General features: G+C 44.2%; 2 long non-coding RNA genes across 2 annotated transcripts in view; one reads left to right on the forward strand and one right to left on the reverse strand.

Annotated features, from left to right (window-relative positions):
* Positions 1 to 19,451, reverse strand: part of LOC144891704 (uncharacterized) — a 1,032,708-nt gene that overhangs the window by 421,183 nt on the left and 592,074 nt on the right. The window lies entirely within an intron of this gene.
* On the forward strand, positions 3,045 to 16,369 carry LOC137426081 (uncharacterized). The gene is made up of 3 exons (XR_010984192.2): positions 3,045 to 3,135; positions 11,596 to 11,704; positions 15,760 to 16,369. It is a non-coding gene; the product is annotated as an uncharacterized LOC137426081 (long non-coding RNA).

The following is a 19,451-nucleotide window of genomic DNA, read 5'->3' on the forward strand; positions in this document are numbered from 1 at the left end:
TATATGTTTGCCTTACCGATGATGTTATTGGAGATTTGTGAACAGAAAACTGCTGAACCTGATATTGTATATAACACCGCTAAATCGGTATGCATGCTATTTCATACTCCACAGGTTAGGTTTGACCAGTTACCTGATTTTTACTTGTGTGGTGACCTATTGAAGTATGTTGACAGGTATACAATATTATTCCCTCTGTATGCGCAAATTTGCTACTTCGTTGGTTTTTCATCTGTTCTGATGAAATTAACTGCCTTTTGTTTAAATCCTCTTGTTACAACTGTTGTTCAACTTTCTGAAGCAATTTTGTTCAGACATCCACGTGTAAAATCATTGTCTGCTATAACAATGCCTTTTGATTGTCTGCTATAACAATGCCTTGTGATTGTCTGCAAAAACAATGCCTTTTGATTGTCTGCTATAACCATGCCTTTTGATTGTCTGCTATAACAATGCCTTTTGATTGTCTGCTATAACAATGCCTTTTGATTGTCTACTATAACAATGCCTTTTCATTGTCTGCTATAACAATGCCTTTTGATTGTCTGCTATTACAATGCCTTTTGATTGTCTGCTATAACAATGCCTTTTGGTTTCTGCTATAACAATGCCTTTTGATTTCTGCTATAACAATGCCTTTTGATTGTCTGCTATAACAATACCTTTTGATTGTCTGCTATAACAATGCCTTTTGATTGTCTGCTATAACAATGCCTTTTGATTGTCTGCTATAACAATGCCTTTTGATTTCTGCTATAACAATGCCTTTTGATTGTCTGCTATAACAATGCCTTTTGATTTCTGCTATAACAATGCATTTTGATTTCTGCTATAACAATGCCTTTTGATTTCTGCTATAACAATGCCTTTTGATTGTCTGCTATAACAATGCCTTTTGATTTCTGCTATAACAATGCCTTTTGATTGTCTGCTATAACAATGCCTTTTGATTGTCTGCTATAACAATGCCTTTTGATTGTCTACTATAACAATGCCTTTTGATTGTCTGCTATAACAATGCCTTTTGATTTCTGCTATAACAATGCCTTTTGATTTCTGCTATAACAATAATAATAATAATAATAATAATACATTTATTTTATATAGCGCTTTTCAAGAAGCCCAAAGACGCTTTGACAGAGTACAAAAAACAAGTGCAAAAAGACAAAAATAAATAGGTAAATAATCAAAGCAAGAGGAAGGAGGAGAAGAGATAGTCAGGGGTTAAATGCTGTGGGTTAAATGTTAAATGCAGTGTTGAACAGGTGGATCTTGAGTGATGTTTTGAATGTGGTGAGTGAGGAGGAGTCTCTGATGGTGTGAGGGAAGTGAGTTCCAGAGGGTGGGAGCAGCGATGGAGAAGGCCCTGTCCCCCCAGGATCTGAATTTGGTCTGGATGGGGGGGGGGGGGGGACAGGAGGTTGGCGCCAGCAAAGCGGAGGTTGCGGGTGGGAGTGTGTCTGGAGAGGAGGTCAGTCAGGTAGGATGGGGCCAGGTTATGGAGGGCATTGTAGGTCAAGAGGAGGATTTTGTACTGGATTCTCTGGGGGATGGGGAGCCAGTGAAGCTTATAAAGGACGGGGGTGATGTGTTCATGGGTCTGGGAATGGGTGAGTAGACGGGCAGCGGAGTTCTGAATGTATTGGAGTTTATTGATGATTATTGAGGGTGAACCATAGAGGAGGCTGTTGCAGTAGTCCAGACGGGAGGTGATGAAAGCGTGGATGAGGGTTTCTGCAGCCGTGGAGGAGAGGGATGGACGGAGACGGGCGATGTTTTTCAGGTGAAAGCAGGCTGTCTTTGTGATTTGTTTAGTGTATTTGTCGAAGGAGAGGGTTTGATCAAAGATGATGCCAAGATTCCAGATGTGAGGGGAGGTGGTTACTGGGAAACTGTCAATGTTGAGGGCGAAGTTATGGGTGGATTTGGTGAGCGTTTTTGGGCCAATGATGATTATTTCAGATTTATCATAGTTAAGTTTGAGGAAGTTGATTTGAAGCCAGGATTTTATTTCAGTGATGCAGTTTGTCAGGATAGAGTGGGTGGCGGTGGAGATTGACTTGGTGGAGATGAAAAGCTGGATGTCATCGGCGAAGCAGTGGAATTGGAGACCATGACAGCGGAGTAAGTGACCAAGGGGGGACAGGTACAGGATGAAGAGGAGGGGGCCGAGAACTGAACCTTGGGGGACACCTTGGGGGAGGGGAGCAGTGGGGGATTTGCAGTTATTGATGGAGATGAACTGGCCTTTTGATTGTCTGCTATAATAATGCCTTTTGATTGTCTGCTATAACAATACCTTTTGATTGTCTGCTATAATAATGCCTTTTGATTGTCTGCTATAACAATGCCTTTTGATTGTCTGCTATAACAATGCCTTTTGGTTTCTGCTATAACAATGCCTTTTGATTTCTGCTATAACAATGCATTTTGATTGTCTGCTATAACAATGCCTTTCGATTTCTGCTATAACAATGCCTTTCGATTTCTGCTATAACAATGCCTTTCAATTGTCTGCTATAACAATGCCTTTCAATTGTCTGCTATAACAATGGACTTTGTGTCTGAAATTTAGGATTATTATTGGTGTTATGATATAACCTTTGGGATGACATTCATACATTACAAAGAAACCTTTCGGCTGTTTATATCACTCTTGCATGCAACGTGAGACCCCATACGTCACACGTTGTTCCAAGTTGGTACATCAGGCTGCATCGGAACGCACGTGCTCAAGCTTTTAATAGCCACATCGATCTTCATCTTCAAACGAGCGAACTATCAGTAATTACATATTCCATCTACAGCCACTATTTGAACGTATTATTATACACCACGTGATTATACACCTTTGCTAACCACATGGTGTGTATTAAGGGAGACACATAGAGAACTTGGGTAACTTTGAGCTTGCAGACCTGCTTGGTTGGGGTTTATCACCCCGGCATAACACACGCACCTAAAATACGTGCTATTTAAAGTTTTGATAAACCAAGTCACGTGGGCCTGCCTGGCTATTGTTGAGCCTCGTGTCAAGGTCACGTGGGTCAAAACCGTTATAGGTCGACTAGACGTCGGGGACGACAGACAAAGGCGCAGTTGAACGGCGTTCTCGAAACATTATGGATCTTTGCGGTAAGACCGATGGACTTTTGAACTTTTAACGGAAAGAAAACAAATCATCACATTAAATGATGAAATAGAACTGGTAGATGCATGTTTTGGGGGCTCGAAAATCTTCCTTACCAAGTGTATTAATGCATACGAACACCATTTGTATACTTGTTCAGTCGTCCCACCTTTGGTGGGATTAACCCAAAGTTCTGAACTTTTTGATCTCGGATCGGACTTTTAATAATCTAGCCGCTGTCTCGTTTGGGTTTGATTCCCGACCCGACTATGAACCGTCAGACTAGTGCTTCGCAGGAAAGTTGTTGCATCACAAAATGTGTCGTCCGTTGGATATATGTTAAGCCGGGTGTCCTGTGTGCTCGCATTAATTGGTAGATGTTAAATATCCCGAAGTGTCTTTCATGAGGAGCAGATGAGTTATCACGAGCACCAGAAACAAATAGATTATTGCCTTCCCAGTGGTAGTCAGAGCAAGGGCAATCTGCCTAGTGCAATCCTTGCTGTGGGGCTGCTTTGCTTCACTGGACCTGAACCTGCATTCCAGGATTGAAGGTGAGGAGGAAGGAGGGAGGGGGAGAGGGAAGGATGGAGAGGGAGACCGAAGGAGAGGGAGAGACAGAAGCACATATGCTGTGTATCACTCTTTATGCATTCCATAACACCCATAAGTGGATGATATATTCCATCCACCAAAAGTAATTTTGTGCAATTACTCCTGTTGATCTCACAAAGGAAAAATGGTGTGTAATATTACCCAGGGAAGTACAACAGTCAGAACCGAAGGTGTGTCAAACAAAAAAGTTATTTCGGAGTAAATACAAAGTTTCCAAAACTGAGGTGTATTTGAAAGGAAGTTGATATTGTTGCAGCCGACAGACCATTCCGGTCTCCTCTCCCGGTTTGAATCCGGTGAGTCGTGTTAAAAGGAACGTGACAGTCACCCATTAAAAAAAAAAAACTCAAGGTCCCTGCTGCATCAACGGAGGAAGACCAAGGCCCTTACCTTATTCTCGCGTATAAAGCCACGTTACCATTCAGGTTGGGGTCCTTAAACTGAGCGAGCGTTGCACTGATCGGCGATCAGGTGAAGGATCTCAATCTTTGGCCGAGCGACAAGGGCGGGAATACAAGAGGAAGCAAAACAATTCAACAATAAATGTATCCGGCTACAACAAAAACATCACCAAACTACCTTCCATTGACATACATGCCCACGGACAGTCGACCGGCAGATCCTTAATTATCTATGGTCCTTAAGGCCTCAAGCACACGATAGTAAAAAGACATATGGTGGTCACGGGACAAGAAAAGAGTTACAGTCACGTGAAAAAGTAAGTACACCCCATGTAAAGTTTTGACTTTTTCAACATATTACAACATACAGCTATTTGATCTTCATTTCAACAATATTGATAGATAAAGATGACATAATAAAACAAATATCATGAAACATTTACATTTTGTAGTCCATTGTATAATTTAAATAAACATAAATGCAAATTTCACATGTGGAAAAAGTAAGTACACCCTTGGATCTAATAGGTGGTATTGCCCCCTTTGGCAGAAACGACCTCAAGTAGGCGTTTCTTATAACTTTCTACCAGTCTGTGACATCGACTGGGAGAAATTTTTGCCCACTCCTCCATGCAGAATTCTTTCAGCTGTGCGATGTTTGAGGGGTTTCTTGCATGCACAGCTCGTTTCAAATCCCCCCACAACATCTCGATGGGATTTAGATCCGGGCTTTGACTTGGCCATTCCAGAACCCTCCATTTCTTTCTTTTCAGCCATTCCTTGGTGGATTTACTGGTATGTTTAGGGTCATTGTCATGTTGCAAGGTCTACCTTCGGTTGAGCTTCAACTTTCTGACAGATGGCCTCACATTATCCTCAAGCATCCTCTGGTACAATGAAGAATTCATAGTGGATTCTATGATGGTGAGCTGCCCAGGCCCTGGTGCAGCAAAGCTGCCCCAAACCATAATATTTCCACCACCATGCTTTACAGTTGGTACCAGGTTCTTGTGGTCAAATGCTGTCTTTGGTTTTCGCCAAACATGTCTTCTGGTACTGTGGCCAAATAGCTCTACCTTTGACTCATCTGTCCAGAGCACATTGTTCCAGAAGTGCTGGTCTTTGCCTAGGTGTTCATTGGCAAACTTTAATCTTGCCCTGATGTTCTTTCTGGACAGCAAAGGTTTACTCCTAGCACACCTCCCATTTAGATCAAATTTGTGCAGCCTCTTTCTAATGGTAGACTCGTGCACTTTGACATCAACAGTGGCAAGAGCTACCTGTAGGTCCCGTGATGACATTCTGGGGTTCTTAGAGACTTCTTTCAGCATCTTGCGGTCTGCTCTCGGGGTGAACTTGCTGGGGCGGCCTGGCCTGAACAAGTTGGCAGTTGTTTGGAATCTTCTCCACTTGTAGATGATCTTCCGGACAGTCGAATGATTGATTTCAAATTGTTTGGAGATCTTTTTAAATCCCTTCCCAGACTCGTAGGCATCTATAACCTTCTTTCTGAAGGCCTCAGAGCTCTTTTGATCTCGGCATGGCGACGCCACACACTTCAACAACAAAGAGCAAACCAAACGAAATGTCTGAGGTTTAAATAAGACAGGTTCCTCCAAGATCCTCTCTAACGATGTTCTAATCATTTGCACCTGAGCTGGTGCACCTGATTCTAATTTTAGGTATTTGAAGTAGTGATAAATGTAGGGTGTACTTACTTTTTCCACATGCGAAATTTGCATTCATGTTTATTTAAATTATACAATGGACTACAAAATGTAAATGTGTCATGATTTTTTTTTTTTTTTGTATTCAGAGTCGAGGCTCGTGAAAGAGCTAACATTTATCAAACAAACAAATCAAACAAACAAGCAAACAAAGTATATAAAAAGGGGAGCGGTCGACAAGATGGGGAGAGAAGGGGAGGAAGCACACAAACACAACATTTGAGGGCAGGGACATCGGGAGATGTGTGGGAGGCAGAGGGCCTGGGGGGAGGCAGGATAGGTATAAAACGCAGGGACACCAAGGACTTCCAGGAAAGAAGACAAAAGTCACCTCAAAAAAGTGGATTTGGGGTGAAATTAGCGGGGATAGAAAAGATCAAGGTTTTGGATTGGGGAAGATAAGAGATGGTGGTGAAGAGCCGTTTTAAAGACCTGGAGGGAGGAGTGGGATTGAAGAGAGTGAGGGAGTTTGTTCCAGAGGCGGGAGAAAAGAGGAATGAAGGAGTGAAGGTGAGCAGAGAGTCTTGATGTTGGCAGTTTAACCATAAGAGGGTTTCAGGCAGATCTTGTGCGACCTGCAGGAATATTTGGGGGACAGAGCCCAGAGAGAGCTGGGGGAGCAAGGCCGGAGAGGAGTCGGTAGAAGACGGAAAGACCACCAACCTGCCTGCGGTGAGTAAGTGAAAGGCCCTCAGAGATAGCGTCATCGCGGGAGGTTCCAATGATTCTGAACGCTTTGGTTTCAACAGCGTGAAGACGAGCTAGGTGTGAGGCAGGAGCACCAGCCCAGAGGGGAGAGCAGTATTCCATTGAGCTGCAGATGAAAGCCTTGTATGTGGTGAGGAGCTCAGGTGTGCCAAGGAAGAACTTCGCACGACGGAGGATGCCCAGTCGGCGACTGGCTTTGAAGGCCAGCTTGGAAATGTGGTTTTCCCAGAAAAGATCATGGCAGATAGTGAGACCCAAAAGCTTGAGTGACAGAACTTCTTGGAGAGGATTATTCAGAAAGTAGATGGGAGGGATGTCCAGTCGGTCTTTTCGGAGAGACATCGTAAGAGTGTGAGATTTGTCAGGATTGAAAGACATGTTCCACTTGTTTGCCCAGTCTGTGATTTTGTCCAGGTCTGCAGAGAGTGAGGAGGCTGCAGACTGCCGATCTGAGGGATGAGGAATGGAGCGGCAGAGAGTGGAGTCATCAGCAAAGAGATAGAGAGGATTTTCAAGAGAGTCAGAGAGATCATTGATGAAGACCAGAAAAAGCACAGGGCCCAGAACACTGCCTTGGGGAACTCCAGCCTGAACAGGAAGAGGAGATGAGAGAAACCCATTCAGGGCCACACGTTGACTACGACAAGAGAGGAAGTCCGCCAGCCATGCGTGGAGATTTCCATGGATACCAAAGGAGGAGAGTTTGGTGAGCAGAGCTGGGTGCCAGACCGTATCGAAGGCACGTGATATGTGGAGGGAGACAGCTCTAATTTCCTGTTTGGCATTGAGGACCTCCATCCATTGTTGAGACAGCAGAAGCAGCATATCCAGAGTAGAGTGACCTGGTCTGAAACCAAATTGATGATCAGAGATCAAGCCATTGGAGAAGAGGAAAGATTTCATATCCGAAGAAATGATGGATTCCATGACTTTGCTGATAATTGGGAGAAGGCTGATTGCTAGGATCTGTCGTTGCTAGGATCTGTTTTTGCACATTTTTTGTGCAAAGCGGTGATGTTGGCTGATTTCCAAGCAGAGTTGACCTTGAGCAAAAGAGAGGGTGAAGAGAACAGACAGAGGGAGTGAAAGAGCGGAAGAACAGGATTTTAGGACCCGTGGGCTGATGCCGTCAGGTCCAGTTGCAGAATCAGAGTCGAGGGTTGACAGAAACTTTTCCAACTTGTCAGGAGGAAAGGACACGGAGTCCAGGAGCAGCTGGGTACGACTGGGTATGGTGGGTACAGAGAGGGATGGGTTTGGGACACAAGATTTAGAGGCAAACACAGAGTTGAGGCATTCAGCTTTTTCACGTGCGGAGTCAGCTGTGTAGCCGTTTGAGGTAAGGGAGGGGATGGAAGGGGAACAAACACCAGAAACAGATTTGACCAGACGCCACCAGGATTTGGAAGAGGGAGACAGATAAGAGTTCGGTCTTGAGAACGGAGAGATATTGTTTCCTGGCTCTCCTGAGGGTGGACACACACTTGTTTCGGGCTTTGTGAAAGGAAATGAGATTTCCTTCCGTTGGATTTGCTTTCCAGGAGACAAAGGCAAGTTGTTTCTGGGCAACAGAAATATTCAGTTTTGCAACAATAATACAAGTGCAAAAAGTGGTTTTGCAACACTAACAGAAGTGTGAAAAGTGTTTTTCAACACGAGCACAAGTGTGAAAAGTGGTTTTCAACACTAGCACTAGTGCGGAAAGTGGTTTTCCCAATAAGAGAAGCGCAGAAAGTGGTCACGCAACACTAACACAAGAGCAAGAAGTTCTTCTGTAAAATTAGCTCAAGTGAAGAAAGTGGTTTTCAACGCCAGCATACGTACGGAAAGTAGTTTTGCAACACGAACACAAGTGCGAGCCGTGGTTTTGCAACACTAACACAATTGCGAAAAGTGGTTTTCAACAATAACACAAGTGCGAAGAGTGTTTTTAAACATGAAGAGGAGTGCTAAAAATGGTTCTGCAACACTAGCGCAAGTGCGAAAAGTGTTTTTCAACACTAACATGAGGGCAAAAAGTGATTTTGCTACACTAGCGCAAGCGCGGATGGAAAGTTTCAACACCAACACGTGTGTGGAAAGTGGTTTTGAAACACAAGCACAAGTGTGGAAATTTTGTTATATTATATCACCTTTATCTATCAATATTGTTGAAATGAAGATCAAATAGCTGTATGTTGAAATATGTTGAAAAAGTCAAAACTTTACATGGGGTGTACTTACTTTTTCACGTGACTGTATATGGCAATTGGTTTCAGGTTGACTGCTCAGGTCAGTCTAACCACCCCTGCCTGGGTGGATGGAGGGAAGAACAGTTTGCTGGAGTGGGAATGTAGTCAGCAGAGCAAGGCGTTGGTGGAATGGGTGCGGCTTTCTCTCAGGAAGCTCTGATTCCAACAGCCCCCTGTCGTGGTGTTCACCGTTTCCAATTGCAACGGTTTACCTCCCCAATTCCATAAACCCACCCACCAACGTCACTGGTGACGACTTACACCCTTATTCAGCCTTTCACCATTGGACGCTAATCGGCTGTTGGGAGTGGGCGATCAACTTCTTTGGCCTTTCACCTGAAGTGCCTAACAACAAGGGCCACAGAGAAGTCTAGACAGTTCTCCTGCCTAAACTTGAAACCTGGCACCCTTTCCAGACCCTAAAAAGTATATAAGGAAGAAAGAACAACGGTAACGACATGAATTAGACGTCAAACAGGATGAAGTTTTTTAGACACACATTGGGGATGGTGCATGGAATCTGTCTACCACATAACTAAAGTCACATTTAATTACTTCTTTGCTTTTGCTGAGCCCTCAATAATGAAATAACCATGCCATGTTAAGGATTTATTCACCTCCAGGAATAATTTACGCAACAATATGTGAACTACCTTCAGACTAGTTAATCTATGGCACAAGTATTGTTGCCTGTGAATGGCTACACCTTCTGATAGATCAATATTACTGGCAATATGGGTCTTTAGAAGTTACGCATTGTTACGTTTGTGGGGGTAGGGATACCTTAGAACCAGGTAGAGTATAGATTAGTATGCTCCGATTGTCGTGAAGAAGAACCACCTCGATGTACTATAAGTCGGGATCCGGTAGACCGTGTGTTCGGATTAAGTGTATCTTCGTCCCCATTACAAGGAATGGGGTATGTTAATTAGCTCAGGGATTATGGGTAATGTATCCCCTGTATGTCACAACCTCTGTAATTTATTTCCTATGTCCCTTTTGGCACCACACCATAGACACTAGCAGAAATCACGCATTTAAACTTTTTTTTTTAAACCTACCGGAAGCCAAGACATTGAGTGCTGCCGCTTATGGCATCGACTTTGGAAGCGCACCGGACGGGCGGGCCGAGGACCGCGCCCAGGACAGTGATTGGTCAGGGTTTTGATTGGCCCAAGGCCAGGGTAAGATGGGACTTGCTGATCGGAGCAGGAAAGGACTGGTAGGGAGCGACTTGCTGATTGACACAGCACCCCAGAACGCGCTTGCGGACATTTTGGGTTTTCTTTGCTCTTCTTCTTGGCTTAACTTGCTAGCGAACATTTTCTCACTTTGCTCTGCTCTTCTTCTTGGCTTGACGTGCCAGCGGACATTCTCTGTTCTCTTCTCCTTGGCTCCTTGCTGTGGCCGATTCCCTCGGGCGCCTGCTCGTTTTGAACTTTATTGGTGAAAGATCACATTTTTATCTCTCTCCGCATCAATGCCTTCTGGTTCTTCTCTGATTTTGGATCTCATCGCGGGCGGCCGTGCACCGATATCTTGCTGGTGGTTGTGAGGAGGAAGAGCCGTGGCTTTCCAAGCAAGAGCAATGGATGGACGAGCGCTGCTGACTCACTGCAGCGCACACACAGCGAGGCCTGGGTTCCCACCAACGAACGAGAGGTTCCCGCCAACGAACGAGCGGTTCCCGCCAACGAACGGGCGGTTACCGCCAAGGCCCTGACGATTTTGACGACCCCTGACGAGACCCCACCAGCCAATTTGAGTTGAGTCCCCTACATAAATTACACATTTTTTTTCCAGTTATTTTATCCCATTGTCTGTATACGTGTTGTTGTGGTGGCGCTCCAAATTAGGAATTTAGTTCATCGTGCATTTTCTTTGTTTACTGGAATTTATTTTCATTAAACCTGTTATTTTTGTACATTTTAAACCTGGGTTGTTCGAGTTGATTTATTGCAGGGTTGAAGACGTCGGGTGGAAGCCGTTCAGGTAAGGCTCCGGTTTCCCCTCTCCCTCTTGCTCCCCCACGTGTATTATCTGCCATTTGATAGGGAATCTTAGAAAAGGGAAATACTGTTAATAAGGAGTATTATTATGATGAACTGTGATGTGATTGCGTGATGCCATTGAGGAAAAAAGCGAGGGAAACTGAGCTGAGGTGTGCTGCTTCTCCAGTTCAATGCCTCTCCACACACAGCCCAGCCTGACTTCCGGGACTTCTAACATACCCATCCTGCTCACCAGATATAACCCGATTTGACCTTCACCTTAAAGAAGCTCTGAAACTCTGCATGAGTCTCAAATTGATGTAAATAAAACCTTATATTACTATCACTTATTTAACGACCCCAATTATTGCCACAATCTTGTGGGGTCAGTCAGGAAAAGTTTTTTTTGCCGAAGTCTTTCACAAACTGGCAGGGCAAGCCTGTTGGTTCAACTAAAAATGGCAGGAATTCGGAATTTGTTCAGGGTGCCATACTTCCAGCAACAACTCGCCTCTTCTTTTCAAATGACACTGTGGGATATTTAACGTCTAAGGAATTCGGAATTTGTTCAGGGTGCCATACTTCCAGCAACAACTCGCCTCTTCTTTTCAAATGACACTGTGGGATATTTAACGTCTAACACCAACCAGTGCTAACACCAAAGTGATAGTATGTAGCTGGGTCGATATTCAAACCCAGGTGAGACAGCTCAAAGATGATTGTACATATCTCCAAGCTATCCTGATTGCCCACAAGTAAAACTTTTGTGCATCAAATCCTTTTCTATTCCAGCTATGGAACCTTACAAGCGTTACATGGTACCCCTCACACTGATGATTGCATGGGTTGCTGGCTGTGCTGTCCTTACATACTACATATTCAAATGAAACCACATGTTGGGGTGAGTACATGGCTGTTGAATGATCGATTGGACGATTGGAGAGTAGCAACTGGAGCCACAACCTAAGATAGGTTCTGGAGAGGAATTGTGGAACTATAGACCTGCTAGCTTCACTTTAGTTGTGGGGAAGGTGTTGTAGGATTTAATTAAATAAGGGTAGAGAAACATTTGAATAAATAGAAACTAATTAAAGGTAGTCAGCACAGATTTACGAAAGGGAGATGATGTTTAACAAATGTATTGGAGTGCTATGAAGCAGTTTTTGACTATGTATATGTGAGAAGTGCAGTGAATGTAATGTGTCTAGCCTTTCACAAGACATTTGATAAGATACCACATTGGTTGTTGTTGGTGGTGGTAGTGCGGTTTTTGTTGTTGGTGGTGGTAGTGTTGTTTTTGTTGTTGTATAGTCCCAGACAGTTCTCTCGAACAAGCCCGCAGCATGGAGACAGCTGATGTATCTTGCAGGAGTGACCCAGATATACCCCACATCCAGGATGGTGTGCCCCTGCCTTCACAGAGAGAGACAGAGAGACAGAGAGACAGAGAGACAGAGAGAGAGAGAGAGAGAGAGAGAGAGAGAGAGAAAGAGAGAGAAAGAGAGAGAAAGAGAGAGACACAAAGATATTAGGGAAAGGACCAGTCCATTGGGCCCAATCGGAACACTGACCATGACCTCACTGCCCTGACAAATCCGGGCAACAGGGAAGAATGGTGGAGATTTGGCCTCCGACTTGCATTGGGGGGGGGGCGGGGCGGGGGGGGGGGCGGAGTATAACCACCACAAATAGTTGTTCATAGGAGGTTGTTAACCAAGGTGAAGGCTTGTGGAGTGGCTGGTCGAGTAACGAACGGTATTGGAAACTGGCTTAGTGATACAACAACAACAACATGCATTTTAAGGCCATTTCCCCTGCTAGAGCGGGGGTTAGCCTTGCGGTTCTCCCATGACAATCTTCTCCATTTTGCCCTATTTTCTGCATCTCTCCTTGTTAACTCCCTTGCCCGCATTTCTTCTTCCACCATCTTTAGCCAAGTCTTTCTCGGTCTTCCCCGTCCTCTACTTCCTTCTACATTCATTTCCATCACTCTTCTCAACCAGTCACTTTCATCCTTCCTCAACACATGGCCAAACCATCTCAACCTGTTTCTCTTCACAGCATCCATCACAGGCTCTATGCCCATCATCTTTCGCAATTCATAATTTGTCTTCCTCTCTCTCAACGATACTCCGCACATCCACCGAACCATTCGCATTTCCACCCTTTGTTGCTGCTCTACGTTCATTACCCATGTCTCGCTCCCAAAAATCATAACACTTCTCACACATGCAGCATACACCTTTCCCTTCAGCTTCAACGACACTCTCCTCTTTGTGAGCACGCCACTCAGTTCCCGAAACTTCTTCCATGCACATCTCACTCTAGCAATCGTTTCCGACTCTGATCCACCTTCTCCATTCCACATGTCTCCAAAGTAGCAAAATGTTTTCACACCTTCCAGCTTCACGCCGTCTCCAAGATCCAACTCAACATTTCCTCAATCTGCAGCTCCCTCTGTGCAGACCTTACACTTTAATGTAGCTGCCACACTGGTTAATGACCCTCTCAAACCACGACATTTTTGATGAACCTACTCAGCGCACATTGTACATTGAATGGAGTTCACTCCGACACCCTTCCTGAACACAGCACACGGCCACTTCCCAGTTCTTTCCACCTCACCACATGCTTTACCACTTGCCATCACCTTCGTCTTTCTGATATTCACTTTCAGACCTTTTGTCTCCACACATTCCTTCCACTTGTTCATCTTTTCCTTCAGTCCATCCATACTTTCTGCAATCAACACCAGATCATCTGCACACAACAACTCCCACGGCAAACCCTCCTTTACGTTCCGAGCCAGCACTTCCCCTCCATCACAGCTACAAATAGTAGTGAACTTAGTACCGACCCCTGATGCACTCCCACCTTCACATCAAACTCACCACTGTTCCCGTCCTTCGTCCTTACAGCTGTGCGTGCTCTTTTGTACATTGCCATCACTACTCTGATCAACCATTCCTCCACTCCTAACTTCCTCAATGACGATGTCACTACTTTGCGTGGAACCCTATCGAATGCTTTCTCCAGATCAACAAACCCAAGAAACAACTTCTTCCTCTTCTCCAGGTACTTCTCCTGCAACTGCCTCACAATAAAAAGCGCGTCTGTCGTTCCTCTTCTTGGCATAAATCCAAACTGCATTTCGTTGATCTTCACTTTCTTCCTTATCCTCCTCTCCAACACCCTTTCCAATACCTTCATTCCATGCTCCAATAACTTTATCGCTCGATACGAGCCACACTCCAGAGGGTCACCTTTCCCTTGTATAGAGGGACGAGGGTACTCAGTTCCCAATCCACTGGAATGCGGCCAGTTCCCAATCCACTTCGTGATAGGAAGCAAAGAATGGCTGTGAGTGGGAGGATGTATTGCTGGTAGGATGTAAATAGTGGAGGTACCTCAGGGGTCAGTACTCAAACCATTATTATTCATAATTTACATCAACGATTTGGACAGTGGGGTGAAGAGTAGGCTTTCCAAATTTGTAGATACCACAAAGCTTGGAGGTAGATAGCAGAGAGAGGGTTGATCAGGTTCAGGATACTTTCAAAGATTGGCAAAAGATGGGCAGATGCAGTTTCACATAAAGAAATGTGAGGTGCTGAGGACGGGTAAGAACAATGAAAATAGGGATTGGATAATGCAAGGAGCAGTTTTGGAGCATTTCACGCAGAAGGATCTGAGGGAAGTAGGATGTTGTATCGTGGGGCGTAGAGGGGTGAATTATAAACTGAACGATGTAGTGTTAACGTTATAAAGGAATTTGGTGAGGCCTCATCTGGAATATTGTGTTCAGCTTTAGTCACCACATCTGAGGAAGGACATAGCTGCCATAGAGATTGATCAGCGTAGAACAACTAAATTGATTCTGGGCAGAGCTAGACTAAGGTATGAGGAGTGCTTGAAGGAGTTAAGAGAATGAAGGGTCTGGATAAAATAAGTGCAGAAGGGTTTTTCAGCAGAATGCACAGGAAGAGGCAGGTCATAGCTAAACAGTAAAGACGATGAAACTTAGGTAATAAGTCAGGGGTCTTTCAGTCGGAGAGTAGTTAATGCATCGAATGGTCTCCCTATAGAAAGGTAGTGGTGGCAGAAAGAATAGATACTGGTAATTTATAATTGGAATTACATGGGCAACTAGATGCATTGGAGGTAGAGGGGCACTGGGATATTGGGAAGACTTTCAGGTAGCTTGTGTGTGGATGGGTATAATCGTATCTGGTGTTCGTGTAGTGTGAGCTTGATGGGCCGAATGGCATCCTCCTGTGCCAAAGTTCCTTGTTGGTATCCCTTGTTGATCACGTGTGTGTGTGTGTGTGTGTGTGTGTGTGTGTGTGTGTGTGTGTGTGTGTGTGTGTGTGTGTGTGTGTGTGTGTGTGTGTGTGTGTGTGTGACAATCACTCAGTGAGTGTCAATATCTGAATATGCTCCGCAATCGTTTAATCGAAAGGCAGAGCACCTGCTTTGGGTTGAGATTACACTTCTTCTTCTTTGTCCGTATGCAGCACAAGGTAGCATCATGCAATGCCCTCTGCTGGTTAGAGCGGGAATTTTGAATTTGGCCATGGTGGCGGCAATGGCTCACCCACTCTTCGTGAAGGAAACCATTGGATCATTAACGACCACTAATGAATGCTGGCAGACTGCGGTGACTTTTGAGTCCAGGATAGACAGCGTAGAGGTGTGTGTGCGTACCTCTCGCCCATCCTCGAAATATGTATCACAAATTGAGGAACAGCAGCAAGGGTGGAAAATAGCAAAAGACAACTACAAACAGCAAAACATTGCAACGATTTGTCAATGGAGTGGGGGAGAGTCGTGTAAGTTGTACAATAAATAAACTTCGTGTGACAATAAACTGTTATAAAGTTTTACTGTTGTTTTACATCATCAGGTATTCCAGTTCCTTTGTTCGTCACTGTAACAGATGCGTTTTCCTTTCTCCAGGCTCTGCTTTGAAAACCGGAGGCTTGTCCTGTGAACATGAACAAACACCTTCTGCTTTAACCCATATTTGTTAAAATAATAACTAAAAAAGAGCCATGAAACTGCTACTGCACCTGAAACATTGTCAGAAATGGGAATAAAAACCCTTCCAAAGTGCAATCTCTGTTTTGCGATTTGATGAATCATCACTTTTACAGTGAGTATTATGTTGTCGATTAATATATTTGACATTTCTGAATCGAACAAAAACGGTTTCACATGCCTGCAATGGAAGCCACCATTGCTACCTCTGCTGCACGGGAAGGTGGACAGAGGTTATGTATTTACCCGTTTGTTTGTCTGGTTGTCTGAGTGGGATATCTCAAAAAGTTGGACATTTTGTGGACATGTCGGGTGTGTGACATGGACAAAATGCTTCGATTTTGGTTTAGTCTGGATGCAGATCCGGCCTGTCACGTATCAGTATGATACAGAAGCGTTTGTATCATACTGATAGGCCAACATATTCTAGTTTTGTATTTTAATGAATATTCTCCAATTTATAGAATTTGTTTTTCACTTGGCAGTTGTGGGTTACGATGTGTAAATAAAGGTGGAAAAGTTCTGATTTAATACAATTTAATTCCAGGCTATAAGGCAACAAAAGGGTAAAATTATGAAAGGGGGTGCAGACTTTCGATAGGCACTGTATATCTATATTATAAAACAGGACTGTCTGTCTGTCTGTCTGTCTGTCCCCAAACTACTCCCTCGGTTTTGGGGCTAGCCCCACCAAACCTTCTGTGGAACGTTTTCGGGTCCCTGCGGATGTTGTAAGGTAGGTAGGAGGTTTCAAAAATTCCTTAATAAAATTATGATTTTGAAATTAACTCGATACGAACCTGCCACAAATCCGGAAGTGGACAGATGACAACAATGGGCTGGGTATAGAACCATTCAGATGGGGTACGTTTTTGTGCAAGTCCTTCACGAACCTGCTGTCAATGCCTGATGTTCAACTAACTGAAGGTGGCACAGGAAAGTGGAATTTATTGGTTCCATGGTTTAGCATTCACCGTTTCCACATTTTTGTTTGCTTCTGGCTTCCCACCTGTGTGAAGTTAAGGAAATGTGTGTAAAACCTCAGGCAAACTTCTATGGGCGTGCCAGGTGACATCTCTGTTGAACATTGTTCACAAAAGCCCAGAAGATCGAGGCAAAAGCCATCACATTGTGAGTGGTAAAGAGAGAGGGGGTGGAGCTATAATCGTCCCCTGGACGGGGGTGGAGCCCAAGCGTTGTCAGGGGAGATGAGGGAGGAACAAAGAGTTGTGTGAAGAGAATTGGGTGGGAATAGTGTGTGGTGGAGGTCGCAGGGTCTGTGGAGAGGCTGAGGGGAAGGGGTGGAGCCAGGGCGAGGGGAAAAAGTGTGGAGAGGAGCTCTCTGAGGCTAAGGAGAAGAAGAGAGGAGAGGAGAGTAAGGAGAACGGTGGTGTTCACAGCGTTCCTGAAGAGAAATGAAAGAGTTCTGAGTGGAATTGAGCTATGGAAACCTTTAAGGAGGCAGGCGCATTGGTCCTTGAGCCGGCTTCGTCCTCCCCCATTGCCGGAGGTTCGTCCAGCTGTCACCTCACAGGACCCATCGTCCTGCCCATCTCCTCAACACCAACTCCTTGTCCATCTTCCCTCTTCCCTGCTGCCACACCAGAGATAAGACATGACCTTGGGAGTGAGGACTCAACCGGTACGAGCATGCAAGAACGTTCAAGGACCGTCGGGCATTTCTTGTTCTTCTGCCATTGCACGGCACTTGGCTGCCAACCCCGGTTGTGCAGGCCAGTACAATGCAGATTTGTTTAAGATATTGAACCGAAGTCAGAGTACTTTACATCAAATCCAATGCAGAAAAGGCAGTCTCACACAGGTACAGTGGCTTGCCAAAGTACTTACCCCCTACCAATAATACCACTTTTTGACGAATCACGAATTATGTCGAAACAATTTTTCCAAATGAACTTTTTCATTCATAACGGAACGGATGAAACTAAACTGTTGGAGTTGATGGAGGTTCCATGTCAGGAATACCTGCAAAAAAACATGGAGAAATCAAAATTCACTGGTTGCAAAAAGTATTCAGCCCCTTAGGTCAGTACTTGGTGGAAGCACCTTTTGCAGCAATGATTGCTATGGGTCTTTTTGGTCTCTACCAGATTTGTACAGTGAGATGGTGAAATATTTCCCCAATCTTCAAGTGAAAATTGCTCTTGTTCTGCCAAGTTTCATGTGGATCGTCCATGGAATGCAAACTTCACTTATTGACGTAAATGTTCAATTTGTTTGCAGTCAGGACGTTGACTGGGCCACTCGAGAACATATATTTTCTGATTCAGCCGCTCCAGTGAGGCTTTCGCTTTGTGCTTTGGTTCATTGTCCTGGTGAAATGTGAATCTCCGACCCAGTTTCAGATTCATGGCTCACAAGCAGGTTTTCATCAAGGATTATCCTGTACTTTGCACCGTCTATTGTTGCAATGCAATGCCTTATTTTTCTGCATTTTTTTGCTTTGTCGCTATGGAGTAGTTTGTGAAGACTCTATATATCAAGTTTGATTTGAAAGCCTCATGAAATAAGTGCAGGTGGCATGAAAATGTGAAAAGTTTGCAAGGGGGGTGAATACTTTTGCAGGCCACTCCATGTAGATCCCAAGAGAGCACTCATGCAAAGATATGCTTCTTTCAAAAGGGGCTACTTTTGTTTCTCCACGAGTGTCCAAAACGCCTTTGGTGAAGATGCAAATCCAGATCTGACCTATCAGTGGGATACAAAACGTAAACTGTTCAGCCAGGTGGGGGCATGCGTGTGTTGTTCTAGTTTCGTTCTGTTATGTTTGCATACATTCTATGTTGTTGCTCCATCCCTGCAAAAAAAATTCCATAGAAATCATCCAGAAAATTTATATAGACGTTCTACAGAATCTGTCAATTGAAATTCTATAGTACTTTAGGACCAAGGTCAATAGAACTGTTCCATAGAAATTCTGTAAAAACTCTATAGAAATAAAATCGAAAGTAAAATTCGATAGTTTTTACAACATTTATATAGCATTTGGTCTGAAAGTACTATACACATTTAAAATATACAGGTTCTCAAGATTGTCTGAATAATTCTAAAGAACACCCATTCTCTGCATATATATATATACAGACTTGGCATTTAATATGGAATATTTTTTTTTTCTTGACTTGGGTTTACTTTCTGAACTCGGGATATCAATCTGGTGAGTTTCTTTTACGCTTCGGTGATTTCTTTGTCAAAAGAACCATGTCACTGATTGTCTTTCGCAGCAAGGAGTCAATAACAGGATAATATCACAGGTGGCGTGACAAAATGTAAGGACAGGTACATTTGACGATTGGCTTCAAATCGGGTATATAAGGGTTGTTGGTTCTATATTAGTGGAAAACAACTGCTGCACGTCTACAAAAGTTATTGCCGCTTCCTCTGGAGATGGTCCGTCAACTTGACAATGCTGTTTGTCATGGAGTGGTGGCGTTACGAAATTCCGGCATGAAACAGCGTGCTATTGCTTGGCAGTATGGCATCACTCAAGGTCAGGTGTCAAAGATCCTGAAACAAAATGCTCAGAGGGGTGTCCCTACTCCAATACCGAGGCCAGGACGTCCCCGCAGAATCACAAGGAGAGATGATCGCCA

This window comes from Myxine glutinosa, chromosome 4 (assembly GCF_964187855.1).
Source record: "Myxine glutinosa chromosome 4, kmMyxGlut1.1, whole genome shotgun sequence".
Taxonomy (NCBI): Eukaryota; Metazoa; Chordata; class Myxini; order Myxiniformes; family Myxinidae; genus Myxine; species Myxine glutinosa.